Source organism: Pseudorca crassidens, chromosome 15, assembly GCF_039906515.1.
Source record: "Pseudorca crassidens isolate mPseCra1 chromosome 15, mPseCra1.hap1, whole genome shotgun sequence".
In the NCBI taxonomy this organism is placed as follows: domain Eukaryota; kingdom Metazoa; phylum Chordata; class Mammalia; order Artiodactyla; family Delphinidae; genus Pseudorca; species Pseudorca crassidens.
Window position 1 is genome coordinate 65,185,029 of NC_090310.1, and position 14,548 is coordinate 65,199,576.

Consider the following 14,548-nt stretch of genomic DNA (forward strand, 5'->3'; position numbering starts at 1 on the left):
GCTCAGCAGTTGTGGCGCATGGGTTTAGTTGCTCCATGGCAATGTGGGATCTTCCCAGACCAGGGATTGAACCCATGTCCCCCGCATTGGCAGGAGGATTCTTAACCACTGCGCCACCAGGGAAGTCCCTAGAATGATTTTTAAAATAGCAAACATGACTCATCACAAAATTCTGTCAAAGAAATGCCCTCTATTACATATTTGCAATATGTAAGGTTTATTTTTTTTGTTAAATTACATTTGATTTTAGTTATATTTTGAAACTTGAAATTTATCTTTTATAACAACGCACCATTCTTTATTACACTGTATAAAATTTTAAAATATATAGTACAAACTTGAAAATATCAAATCTACACTGAACAAAGGGTCAAATGATATGAAAAACTGGTTCAAACAAGATTGAAAAATACTCATCATTGATAAAAATTTTAAAAAAAATTGATAGTCACAAAAGAAAAAAATGCAACTTCGCAATGGAGAGATCTGGCAGTCACAACCTTAACCCTTTGATCAAAGTTATCATCAATAGTGGGACAACAAGACATTTATGCACCTCAGGATATGATGCAATGTAAAGAGTATTTATTAAATATTTTTGCCGAAATGTTTAGCTAGAATCTAATCAAGTCTTAAACCTTCCAGTTTAGGGAAATACAACAACAAAAGAACAAGTTAAGGGACTTCCCTGGTGGTCCAGTGGTCAAGACTCCGTGCTCCCAATGCAGGGGGCCTGGGTTTGATCCCTGGTCGGGGAAGTAGATCCCACATGCATGCCTCAATTAAGAGCCCGCATGTAGGGCTTCTCTGGTGGCACAGTGGTTAAGAATCCGCCTGCCAATGCAGGGGACATGGGTTCGAGCCCTGGTCCGGGAAGATCCTACATGCCGCGGAGCAACTAAGCCCATGCGCCACATCTACTGAGCCTGAGCTCTAGAGCCCGTGAGCCACAACAATGGAACCTGCGTGCCACAACTATTGAAGCCCATGCGCCTAGAGCCCGTGCTCTGCAACAAGAGAAGCCACCACAACAGAAGCCCACGCACCACAAAGGAGAGTAGGTCCCCCTCACCGCAACTAGAGAAAAGCCCACATGCAGCAATGAAGACCCAACACAGCCAAAAATAAGATAAAATAAAAATTAAGGAAAAAAATGGAATTATTAAAAAAAAAAAAGAGCCCGCATGTAAACAAAGATCCCACGTGCCGCAACGAAGACCTAACACGGCCATAAATAAATAAAGTTTTAAAAAAGAAAACAATCAGATATATCCAGGATGTGGAACATACAACAAGAAAACTGCTCGGATCTCAACAAATCAGTGCCATGGGGGGAAAAAAGGTGAGGAAGCAGACAAGAAATGAGAATTGTTCTAGGTTTAAAAAAAAAAGACTACAAAAACAGCAACATACAGATACAATGCATAGTTCTTAATTTGATTCCACTTTGAACCAGGCAGTTATGTCATTATGGAGACAACTGGAGAAACAAATATAGACTTAATGTTAGAAACATTAAGGAATTAATGATAATTTTGTTCAGTATGATAACGGTGTTGTGATAATGTAGGAAAATGTTCTTATTTGTAAGAGATACATGCTACAGTATTTAAAGGCATAATATTATGATGCCAATTTTATTTTTATTTTTTTTAATTTTTAAAAAAATTTTTTGGAGGCCACACCACACGCCATGCAGGATCCTAGCTCCCTGACCCAGGGATCGAACCCACACCCCTGGCATTGGAAGCACCAAGTCCTAACCACTGGACTGCCAGGGAAGTCCAATGTCTTTATTTTTAAAAGGCTTAACATAATAAGTATATAAGTAAGCATATGGCAACATGCTGAATAAGGGTGTTCATTGTACTATTTCTGGTAGTGTGTTTTTGGTATGTTTGGAATTTTTCATAATAAAACATTTAAAATATCAAAACTCTCACAAAACTGTGACACACCACTATTATACTAGAAGAAAAAAATTATAAAATCTAATATTAACAACTGGTAGTTGTTCTACAGAATAACAATATGGCTAAAAAGTGATATCCTTAGACCTAACTGAATTATTTTAGGGAACATACTCTAAGAAAAAAATTAGGGGGGGGCGGTTATAAAAAGGTGTTACAGCAGTATAATTTAGAATTGCAAATCAAAAATAAAAACATACTGGAAATCATACAAATGCCAAATAACCAGAGAGTATTTAAACTTTATTATCTATTCATTAAAAATGTTAACTATATAGACATGTGGAAAAGTATATCAATATAATGCCAAATGAAAGAAGACTATAAAAAACTATATGAGGGCTTCCCTGGTGGCACAGTGGTTGAGAGTCCGCCTGCCGATGCATGGGACACGGGTTCGTGCCCCGGTCCGGGAAGATCCCACATGCCGCGAAGCGGCTGGGCCCATGAGCCATGGCCGCTGGGCCTGCGTGTCCGGAGCCTGTGCTCCGCAACGGGAGAGGCCACAACAGTGAGAGGCCCGCGTAACGCAAAAAAAAAAAAAAAAAAAAAAAAACTATATGAAAAGACTGTATGCATATGATGACTAGGACGTTATGTGTTTGTCTGTAATATTTAAACATAATTTTAGAAATTTCATAAAAACACATGCTCTTAGAGAAAATATAAGCAATGAAAATATAGAATCAGGAAGAAATGCCTGGGCACAAATAAGGAAAAGCACCTGAGCACTGCTGACCACAATTTGAATGAATATTGACAATTTGAATACAGTCCTATTGTGGACAAAAGTCAACATAACTATCATTTAAAAGACACAGAAAAAGAAGGTATCATTGGCTTGGATAGTACATAATCTTCCTCAATTCTTTCCATTAGTCAGATGTTTTAAAAAGAGATGGAAAAACTGAAAAGCGTTCAGAGAAAAATCAAGAGGTAAAAAATACGATGGAAAATAGGTGATTTTGAAGAAAGATTTGAAAGAAAATGAAGAACAACATGATTATCAATATTTAAATCCATAGAGAGGCTTTTGAATAGAATAGAGATCTTAAAAAGCAGATGTATCTCAATGCCCACAGATGACTGACCAAGAGGCTAGTAAACTCTCATTTGTTGTGGTGTTTTTGTTTTTTACATATGAGGAATATCTTGACGGTCTTGGTGAAAAGTTACTGGCATAGGCAAATGAGGGAGGCTGGGTGTGTTAAATCACTGACCATCTGTTTTTCTTTAGGGTGTCTACTCATCCATGTTCATCTGATCGTAGAATCTTCCTAAAGCTTGCATTAATTATCCAAAGTCTGAATTAGTTATACACCATTTCAAAATTCTGCAGGGCTATACTGCTGCCACACACTACCCACTCAGCAGCATTCAAATATCCTAGATCTGATGTCTAGGACCCAATACAATACTCTGGTTTCATCTCCTCACAACTCCTCAATATACCAGCAAACCAGACTTCTCTATCTCATTTCCTAAACATTCCTTATGCTTTCCTGTGTCCATCATTCCTCTGGTTCTTTTTTCCCTAACTCATTTTGTTGCAATTTTACTCTTCCATTTAATAAGTAAATTTAAATTTAATACTTCTGTATCATGTCACCTGTTTTAAGTTGAACTGTCTCCCCAAAAGATATTTAAAGTACTAACTCCCAGTACCACAGAATGTGACCTGATTTGGAAATAGAATCAGTACAGATGCAATTAGTTAAGATGAGGTAGACCCCCAATCCAATATGACTGGTGCCCTTATAAGAGAGAAATTTGCACACAGAGACAGAGACACAGGTAGAATGCCTGTGACAACAGAGATAGAGACTAGAGTGATGTAGTCGCAAACCAAGAATTGTCAAGAATTGATGGAAGTCTCGTGATTTCCCTGGTGGTACAGTGGTAAGGATCCGTCTGCCAATGCAGGGGACATGGGTTTGAGCCCTGGTCCAGGAAGATCCCACATGCCACAGAGCAACTAAGCCCGTGAGCCACAACTACTGAGCCTGTGCGCCTAGACCCCGTGCTCTGCAACAAGAGAAGCCCTCACACCACAATGAAGAGTAGCTCCCGCTCCCTGCAACTAGAGAAAGCCTGCGCACAGCAACAAAGACCCAACACAGTCAAAAATAAATAAATAAATTTAAAAAGAATTGATGGAAGTCTCAGAGGGAACGTGGCCCTGCTGACACCTCGAATTCAGGTTCTAGCCTCAAGAACTGTGAGAGAATAAATTTTTGTTGTTTTAAGTCACCCAGTTTGTGGTAGTTTGTTATGGCAGCCCTAGGAAACTAATACACCACCTTTTCTAGAAGTCTTCCCTGATTCTCCAAGTAGAAGTGATCTCTCCTGGACTCCCACAGCACGTACTACTTCATTTAAAACACGCTTTCCCCTCTTTTTATGTTCACTTCACTTCCCCAAAGGAATTCGATTCTTGGAAGGTAGAAACTAATCAACTGTATACAGCCCTCCACAGTGGTAGGCAGTCAACATATACTGACTTTTTCTACACAGTTATTCATTCTGATTGTAATGCTTCTGAATGAGTTATCTCCACATAGACTGAAGAGTTAAATATAACCTAAAAGAACTCAGATGAAGGTTCATTTTCTTTAGGAAACATCTCTAAATTCAAATGTACTTATATTAATTATATCAATATATTTCACATCGATACGTGCATGCACGTATATGTACATACTACCGACAGCTAATATCCACAATGGAAAAGAATGTTTACTTAATAAATCCACTATTTAAGGTCCATTGACTTGTCTTATTAAGTTTACTCAAATGCTGGTTTACCTAACATCTTCCTACCTTTACTGGTATTTGGTAGTTAACCAGTGTCTTTGAATTTCTCCAAATGTTTGAATTTTTAAAGTCTGTATCTTACAGAATTACTTCCAAATAACATTTAAAATTATGGCAAGGGACTTAATCTTATGAATAATTTCCCTAAGTAAAATCCAAAACAGGAATCTGATTCACAAATTTGCAACGAGTATTTCTTCCTATGAGAGACTGCTGCTGACTGATCTTTAGAAAATGTACATAAATGGTACTATGGAACTAATATTCAACAGGTTCAGTGTCAGTAAAGCAGCTGGTTACTGGTAACTTGTTGCCTCTTTGCGTATGGGGGGATTTGCAGCTGATTAATGCTGAACACAAAGCTAAATATCTATTTAAAGTATGAATAACCTTTGAATTTGGTGATCATTAATATTATTAAAACTGACATGGTTTTTCTCCCAGCTTTATTGAGATATAACTGACATACAATATTGTGTAAGTTTAAGGTATACAATGAGATGGATACACATATATAGAGAACTGATTATCACAATAAGGTTAGTTAACATATCCATCACATCACATAATTACCATTTTTAGGTGTATGGTGAAAACATTTAAGATCTATTCTTTTAGCAACTTTCAAGTATATAATACAGTACTGTTAACTATAGTCACCATGCTGTACGTTACATCCCCAAAACTTACTCATATTATAACTGAAAGTTTATACCCTTTGACAAACATCTCCCCATTTCCCCCATCTCCCAGCCTCTGACAACCACCATTATTCTATACTACTCTCTGTTTCTATGACTTTTTGGGTTTCTAACTTAGTTAATATTAACTGATTGTTAATATTCTGACACAGAATATACAATTCTTCACAAGTTAAAAAAGATGTGGTTCTGGCCTTTTGCTTTTATAGGGCCTATATATAAAACATAGCTTATCACCAAATTATAAGGCTGCATTTACTACCTTCAACAAAGCCTTAGTACTCCCTTTATGTACACATCTATATATACCTCTAGTCATTTATTAATTAACTCAGCAAATGTTTACTGAGCTCCTGGGCAGCGACCTTAAGTCGTTTTTAGAACACGGTAAGGTAGAAAAAGATTAAATTTTTAGAAATAAATAAATGTGCCAGACAACACAATAAGTAGACACCAGAGCTGAAGGAAGGGAGAGACGGACAGAGAGATATAGCCCCAGCCCATAGGAACAAACAATCTAGTGAGGAAGGAGATCGAGTAAACTAGCTCCACATCTCTCCTTTCTCCCCATGCTGCTCCTACACTCCACGACCAGGCTTACTTTCCTAATGTACAGATTTCATTATGTCACCGTATGGCCAAGAACTTTAGATGACTTCCCATTACCTAGTCAAACAATTCCAAACTTCTCAGCCTGGAACTGAAAAGGATTCAAAGCCTTCCATGTATATAGCATGCAGAGACTAAGAATACAGGCTTTGGAATTAGACTGCCTAGACCCAAATTCATTCTCTGTCAATTGTTAGTTCTATTTCTCAGTTTCTTTGTCTATAAAAAGGGGATAAAAATTGGTGCCTATCTCACAGGGCTGTTGGTGAGGATTAAATGAAATGCCACTTATGAAATTCCTGGCACATTATCTGGCAAGTAATACACATGTAAAAAGTGAGAGCTACTGCTATTATTATTGCTGTTGTTCAATCTCCATTTCCAGCCTCAACTTCAACAACAGCCCTGTGACAGTCCTGATCAACAACCAACCTAGACTCTTTACTATCTCCTAAACACCCATCTCTACACTCATGCTTTCACTCAGCCTGTAAAAATACTGTCTCATCTCTAAGTATGAAGATCCTAACCGTTTTTGGCAGTCCTGCTTAAAGGCCACCTCTGAGGTGCCATCCTCTGATACCCCAGCTCCATAACACGTTATATATACACCCCACATGAAATCCTGGGTAGATTACTCCTTGTATTCTGCAAAGTTCTAGCGCAATGTATGTGGTAGGGTTCAATAAATGTTTGACAAGTGAATAAATGCCTATATTTCCTCTCTGTCATCCAAATGCTCTCTTGGAAAATAGCTCCATATCACAAGTAAAAAGATCTCTTCTGTAGTATTTCATAAAGCTGGTCAACTAGTTTTCTCTTCTATTACCAACGTGGCAATTTCTAATACAGTACTCAGCACACAGTAGATGCCTAAATATTCAATGATTTGGATTTCATCTCATCTTTTAATTTCAATTATCAATTTATTCATTATGACCAAGAATGATTCGGCCTTAGAAACAGATTTTAGTTTTTACCTGCTCACAAACTCATTTGTTAATTTCTGGCCATCCTGACAATATCCCAGTATGTCATTTATTGGTTTAGGAGAGGTAATATTTAAAACTTTGGTAAAGTTAGAACCAGAAAATCAAATGCCTATAGGATGATAAAGTAAATGAACAAAGCAAGAGAGTAGTGAGGATTGCAAAGAACTACAGGGAGGAGTTCCATTCCAGCAGATAGTCTAAGGCAGCAGCTAAAATTAAACAGCAACTTGGAAGCATCTCCTGCAACACTTATCTGTCAGCCATTCTGTTTTGACCTGAAAACCAAATTAATTCTACAACTGTGTTGAGCATATTGAGCTTCCACTCTGTGCCTAGAAATCTGAAATGAACAATAATGCTAAACAACAGCTAACATTATTGAACATTTTCTAGATGCCACACTGTTCCACACATTACATGAATTAACTTACTCCTGACAAAAACTCTATTATTCTTATTTTAAAGATAAGGAAACTGAGGCACAAAGAGGTTATACAACTTGTCCAAGGTACACAATGAGCAAGCAGTGGAGCTGGAAACAGGACCTTAGATACACTTCACCAAAAAAGAGCTCACAATTTGAAAATAAGTGCCATTCAATAAATGGTGCTGGGAAAATTAATTGTACTTAGGAAAAAATGAACTGACCCTACCTCACACCACACACAGGAGTCAATTCCAGATAGAGAGCTAACATAAAAGGCAAAACAGTAGAGATTCAAAAAGATAATATAAAGAATAACTTCAAAATCTTGGGGGCAGAAAAGATAGATAAATTTGACTTTATTAAAATTCAGAACGTCTTTTTTCCCATTTTATTTATTTTTGAATTTTATTTATTTTTCTTATACAGCAGGTTCTTATTAGTTATCCATTTTATACATATTAGTGTACATATGTCAATCCCAATCTCCCAATTCATCCCACCACCACTTTCCCTCCTTGGTGTCCATACATTTGTTCTCTACATCTGTGTCTCTACTTCTTAACAAAAGACAGCTTAGAGATTTAAAAAGATTAGCAACAAATTGGGAAATGGTATCTGTAATATGTATAACCAAGGAAGGATTAATAATCAGAAAATATAAAGAAATCTTTTGAAAAAGACAACCCAATAGAAAAATGACAAAACAAGCCCCAGCAAGGTCTAAACTGTAAAAACCTGGCACTAACCACAGTTGCCACAGTGGACCCCAAAACAGTAAACCTTGGCATCACTGACCAATATAAAATACTTGGTGGGGGGCTTCCCTGGTGGCACAGTGGTTAAGAATCCACCTGCCAATGCAGGGCACATGGGTTCGAGCCCTGGTGCGGGAAGATCCCACATGCTTCGGAGCAACTAAGCCCGTGCGCCACAACTACTGAGCCTGTGCTCTAGAGCCCGCGAACCACAACTACTAAGCCCACGTGCCACAACTACTGAAGCCCGCATGCCTAGAGCCCATGCTCCACAACGAGAAGCCACCGCAATGAGAAGCCCGTGCACCGCGATGAAGAGTAGTCCCCACTCGCTGCAACTAGAGAAAGCCCGTGCGAAGCAACGAAGACCCAATGCAGCCAAAAATATATAAATAAAATAAATTAAAAAATAATAATAAATGTAAATATTTAAATAAATAAATAAATAAAAATAAAATACTCAGGGTTCTACGTCATGCTGCAGATATGCAGAGCATGGGGAACCCAGCCAGAAAGACAGTGTCAAGATGGTTTTTCTTCTCATGTAGGAATTGGATGGTAAATCAGAAGTTTAATGTCCCACAATCAGACACACAGATCAGGAACTGGCAAACATCTTTGGTAAATGGCCAGAAAGTAAATATTTTTCAGTTTTGTGAGCTATATATTCTCTGTCACAACTACTCAAACTCTACCATTGGTACTGTGAAAGCAGCCAAAGACAATATGTAAATCAGTGTGCCTGTGTTGAAATAAAACTTTATTTACATAAATAGGTGGTGGAACAGATTTGACCTATGGGCCATAGTTTGCCAACCCCTGACATTGATAGCTATGATTTTCCTATACTCTAGGAATACTTTCCCAGTCTTTCACTGTTGACACATATGATTTCCTCAAGCAATAAATGACATCACACTTGACAGCTTTGCAATGGTTTCCAAAAGTCTATTATTCTACCAAAAACCATCTTCTCCCTTATTATCTATGACAATTCTTACTCACTTTCCTTTCACCCTTTTTTTTAACCTCTTTGACAGCCACCACCCCAAACTAGGAATCTAAAAAACTCCCCCTCTCTCTCATCACTCACAATGTAATTATATAAATACCTGAAAATTCTAACTCTGTTCAATGCTCACAGCTTCTGCCTTGGTTCAGGCCCTCATTCCCTCATTCCTTCTTCCCTGATCTCCCAGTCTACCCTACCTGCAAAACACATCCATTTACCTCCTAAAAATTAAACCTCATCGTAACTCCCATCGTAACTCTGCTTCTTGAAAGCCTTGAATACCTCTCTAAAAGCTAAGGATTCAGTCCAAATTCCTTAGCAAGGTCTTCCACAACCAGGTTCCAAACAACCTTCCCAGTCTCATCTCCAACCACTCTTTCACACACACACTATACTCCAACCACATTAAATTACATTTCCTGAAAATGCATGCCCTTACCTGAAAGCTCTTCTTTCCAATTCTGCATCCGGCAAACTCCTCTACCCTTCACAACACATCTCAAGTCTCACTAGTTTACAAAGCCATCACTGATTCCTAGAGGAAAGACATGCCTACCTGTGTCCTCAGAACCTATGATAACTCTCCTTTGGCATTTAACATCCTGAACTGCCACTGTTGACTTGTTCACTTCTCTCATGGGACTGAATATCCAAACTGAAAAGACCCTGCCCTGCCTTAAAGACCTTTGACTCCTCAGAGTCTAGCACAATGGTTGACATAATAGATATCTTGGCACATAGTAAATGTCTGTTGAATGGAAGACATCCTTTGTGGTTCCTTAACCTGGGGTTCATAGATGGGAGTCCACAGACAGAATTCAGGGGCGGGTGGGGAGGGGGTCTGTGAACTTGGATGGGAAAAAAAATTACCTCTTTATTTTCACTAACCTCTAACTGAAAGTTACCATTTTCTTCAAATATGAATGTAGGCAATAAACCATTCTGGTATTAGCAGTATCTGTGCTTCTGCCACAGTAATCACAGGTATCTTTATATCATATTACAGTTATTGCAGATGTCTTAAAGAATTATTTATGTTCATCTGATATAATTATCAGACCCACCACTAGATCTGATTTCTTAATTTGCTGATAAAGAAGTATATCTAGGGCTTCCCTGGTGGCGCAGTGGTTGAGAGTCCGCCTGCTGATGCAGGGGACGCGGGTTCGTGCCCCGGTCCGGGAAGATCCCACATGCCACGGAGCGGCTAGGCCCGTGAGCCATGGCCGTTGAGCCTGCGCGTCTGGAGCCTGTGCTCCGCAACGGGAGAGGCCCAACAGTGAGAGGCTCACATACCGCAAAAAAAGAAGCATATCTATATTACTATATCACAATTTGTATATTGTGTTAACTGCATTTCAATATAATTGGTTTCTCTATAACCCAATGTATTTTGTTTTATGCAATTAAAAATATTACTCTGAGAGGGATTCATGAGCTTCGCTAGATGCTAAAGGGGCCCATGGTACAGACAAGATTAGGCCTTCCTGCATTAGAAAGACCCAAAACAAATGAATTGTGTTGCTGTATAAGGGTCTTGAACATATATTGAAAATCTTATTGCTATGAACATCCTCATAACCTTTTTGTTGAAAGTCTTTTTTGATTATATGGGAGCCCTGGGACTACTATATCATGACTGAGAACTCTCTCATGGCCATGGGGACTTTGAACTCTTCACTATCATGATCAAACTTCAATTAAAGTTTGATCATGATAGGGACTTCTCTGGTGGTGCAGTGGTTAAGAATCCACCTGCCAATGCAGGGGACACAGGTTTGAGCCCTGGTCCGGGAAGATTCCACATGCCACGGAGCAACTAAACCCGTGTGCTACAACTACTGAGCCTGCGCTCTAGAGCCCACGAGCCACAACTACTGAGCCCGCGCGCCTAGAGCCAGTGCTCCGCAACAAAAGAAGCCACTGCAGTGAGAAGCCCACGCACTGCACGGAAGAGTAGCCCCCACTCTCCGCAACTAGAGAAAGCCCGCACAACGAAGACCCAATGCAGCCAAAAATAAATAAATTAATTAATTAAAAAAAAAGTTTGGTCATGACAGAGATCCTGGGTCTTTACCCTTGCTCACTGTTATTTTTTAAGGCTTTTTGTGTCCCTTTGCTGTACAGCAAACACCTAGAAGAGAAGGAGCATCTCTTAAAACTTTACAAAGTTAGAAGTCAAAAGGATCCTGAAGATAACTTCTTTGCACCAATGGAAGTGAACTAGAAATGATCAAACAGATGGTTACCTATAGTTTTCCTGTATCCCCCTCAGTTTCTGTACTGACAAACTCACCATAAAAATAAAATAAATTACTTAATACTTCTTTGCTATACGCTGCCATACTTGACTTCTTAACACTTTTCTCCCACCTGGCAAATTCCTCTAAGGTGTGGTGGTGAATGAGGAGGCAACAGGCCTGAATTCCAGTACTACTTCTGCCATTTACTGGTAAGATCTTGAGAAGTCAACTTTACCTTTTTGGGTGTCAAGCGAAAATCACTTACATGATCTGAAATCAATCGTTACATGATCCAAGGACTTTGTAGTTTTTACACATTCACTCCTTTACCATTCTCACCAGCTTCGATAATGCCTTTCTGATGACCTCCCCAGGTGACACTGCTCTTAAAAAACAGTGGGCTGTCCCCTTCCTGGGAAGACACCTTGGGTCACCGCCCACAAATAGCCCGGTCCCTCCTTTTAAAGACACAAACTCCCTAAGTTGATGGAGGCTCTCTCTCATCTTGCACACCAGTTCCACTCTGCATCCCTTTTGCTGGCCAGCTCCTGCACCCAAACCTCAATCCCCCTTCTCTTCTTCATCAAAGCCTTACTTTTTTCTTTTGCTCTCGCCAATAAGGAGTGGAGGATCCTGGGGACATATATGTCCTCAGTCCCTTGGAAGTTACACGGACTTGCCCCGCGACTCTGCGGACTACCCCAATCTGATACCCGCCTCAGTACCGAAAGGGCCCCCAATTCTAATCAACCCTTTCACCACCCCCCGCAAAGAACTGTCCCAGCCCTGACAGCCTTAACTCAAATCCCACGCCCCTCCGCACCCTGCCAGCCTGGGGTCCCACGGCCTAACCCAGCTCCAGGTCCTGCACCCCTAACCCCACGGATCCTGACCCCGGTTCCTTTTGGACCCAACGCTCCTTCTCCGCGACCCCGGCCACGACCACACGTCCGGCTCCCGCCAGTTCTTCGGACCTGGAGCGCCACCCTGTGCAGACCTTGACTGGCTCAGCACTCCCTCAGCGCCCCAGACACCGTGTCCCGCACCCTCCCCAACCCTGCCGGACCCACAACTCTCCCCAGCGCCCGCGCTCGCAGGCCCCGGGCCCGCTCCCCAACATGGCGACGGGGACACGAGCGCGGCGGGCGGGGCGGCTCCGGGCCGGGCCCGCACAGGGGCCGTGCTCCACGGCCCGCCGGCGCCATTTTCCCGCGCCGGGCCCGGGCGGCGCCTCCTTCCCGCTGAGCCAGCCGGGCCGGCACCGCAGACGCCCAGCGGGCCCACCCCTTACGGGCCCGCGTCGCCGTCACCTCACCTGAGCGCGGCCCCAGCCCTCCCGGGCGGGCCTCGGAGCACCGGCCCGGGCCGTGCGTGCCCGCGGCCCTCCGTGTGTCCGTCTGTCCGTCCTCGCGTGCGCCCGTCTGTCCGGCCGTCGGCACCCGGCCGCCCGCAGCCCGACCCGGCTGGGCCTCAGGGAGCCGGCGGGGAGGGGGATGGGCCGGACCGGGCCGGGGAGGGAGGGGGAGGGAGGGAGAGAGGGAGGGAGCGCGGGAGAGGGCGGGGCCGACAGGGGCGGGGCCGTGGTCACGTGACCAAACGTCTCCGGGAACGCGGGGCCGCGCGGGGCCGCGCGAGCCAGATCGTGCGCCAGCTCGCATGGGTGCAGAGCTCACAGGCGGGATTCAATGGGTTTGTCTGTCTCCTGGAGCTGTAATATCGCCAGTGGCTGCTGCCCCCACTTTGGAGTCGCTGCACAGCCCTATAGGAGCTCTCTAGCTGAGTGTCCTTGGGCAAGTCAACTCTCCAAGCCTCGGTTTATGCACCTGAGATATGGAGGTAATAATAGTCTTTGCAAAGAGGAAATGAGGGAAAGCATGGAAAGCAGTTGGCAGAGTGCCTGACACATAGTATTTAACGACCTTAATGGTGATAAAGATAACCTTTAGCCTTTATTATTTGCTTATAAGTCCCTCTCTACTTTTTCCCGTCACTGTCACCCTAGAAAGCTCGTGGGTACAGGGGAGTGTGGCCCCCCTCCCCTTTCCCCAAATATCAAGAGGCCTCCCCAGCACTGGGCTTGATGTCTGTCATACAGGCCTGGATTCAGATTTGGCTTTCACACTTGATGGTTGTGCGATTTTCTTTGCCTCAACCTCAGCTTTCTCATCTGTAAAATGGCAGTTAAGGGTATATTACAAGCATCATGTTAGATAGATGAGCAGGTGGATTGTTAGCTGATTACACAGCTCAGACATATTGCTCTCATCTAAGAAAAAGAGTTAGGAGTCCTTTCATTCCACAAATATTTATTGAGTACACACTATGTGCTTCGACTGGTGCAGTAGCCATCTAAGGCCTTTCCACATTCTCCCTGGCTCCCCTCCAATCTGTTCTCCACCCTGCTATCAGAATAATGTTTCTAAGTCAGAAATCTGATCATGTCTCTCCCCTACTTAAAACTGTTTGATGACTCACATTGCTCTTAAGTTAAAGGCCAAATAGATGTCTCACTGTTGCCCTTCCCACATCTCCAGACTTATCTCAGGGCCCTCTTCCCCGCTTTCTGGACTGTAACTACATTGATCTTCACATATTGTACTTCCTTCCTTCTCAGGGCCCTTGCACATGCTGATCCTTCCTCCTGAAATGCTTCCCCCACCACCACCTTAGATAATTTATCAGCCTTCAGATCCCAGCTCAAATATCACTACCCCAAGGACATCTTCCCTGAGGACTCCCCAGGCAGGTTCTTACTTGTCCTCAATAGGACTCACTAGGTTATTGCCTGTCTTCACCATGAGGATGTGGACTCCATTAGGAGCGAAACGTTATCGAATTTGCTTACCCCCGTTTCCTCAGCACATAGCACAGGGTCTGGCACAGAGGAGATGCTCAGTAAATATTTATTACTTTCCTGGGCCCAAAAGGGCAGAGAAAAATAAAGAGAACCACAGGTGGCCAAAAGGAGGCACCTCAGGCACTTGAGCCCATGAAATTAACATCAAAAGGATTTACAAGAGCCTGG

The 14,548-nt window shown here is 42.2% G+C and overlaps 1 protein-coding gene across 11 annotated transcripts in view; it reads right to left on the reverse strand.

The window, feature by feature from the left end:
* The window catches only part of NCOA6 (nuclear receptor coactivator 6), a 97,803-nt gene extending 84,768 nt beyond the window's left edge, over positions 1-13,035 (reverse strand). For 7 of the 11 annotated variants that reach the window (XM_067707886.1, XM_067707885.1, XM_067707890.1 and 4 more), the window contains exon 1: positions 12,839-13,034. The gene's annotated coding sequence lies outside the window, so the exon portion shown is untranslated. Of the gene's footprint in view, positions 1-12,838 lie in introns of all 11 variants that reach the window. The other 4 variants (XR_010935230.1, XM_067707894.1, XM_067707893.1 and 1 more) reach the window with 2 other exon arrangements.
* Positions 13,036-14,548: the final 1,513 nt, after the last annotated feature.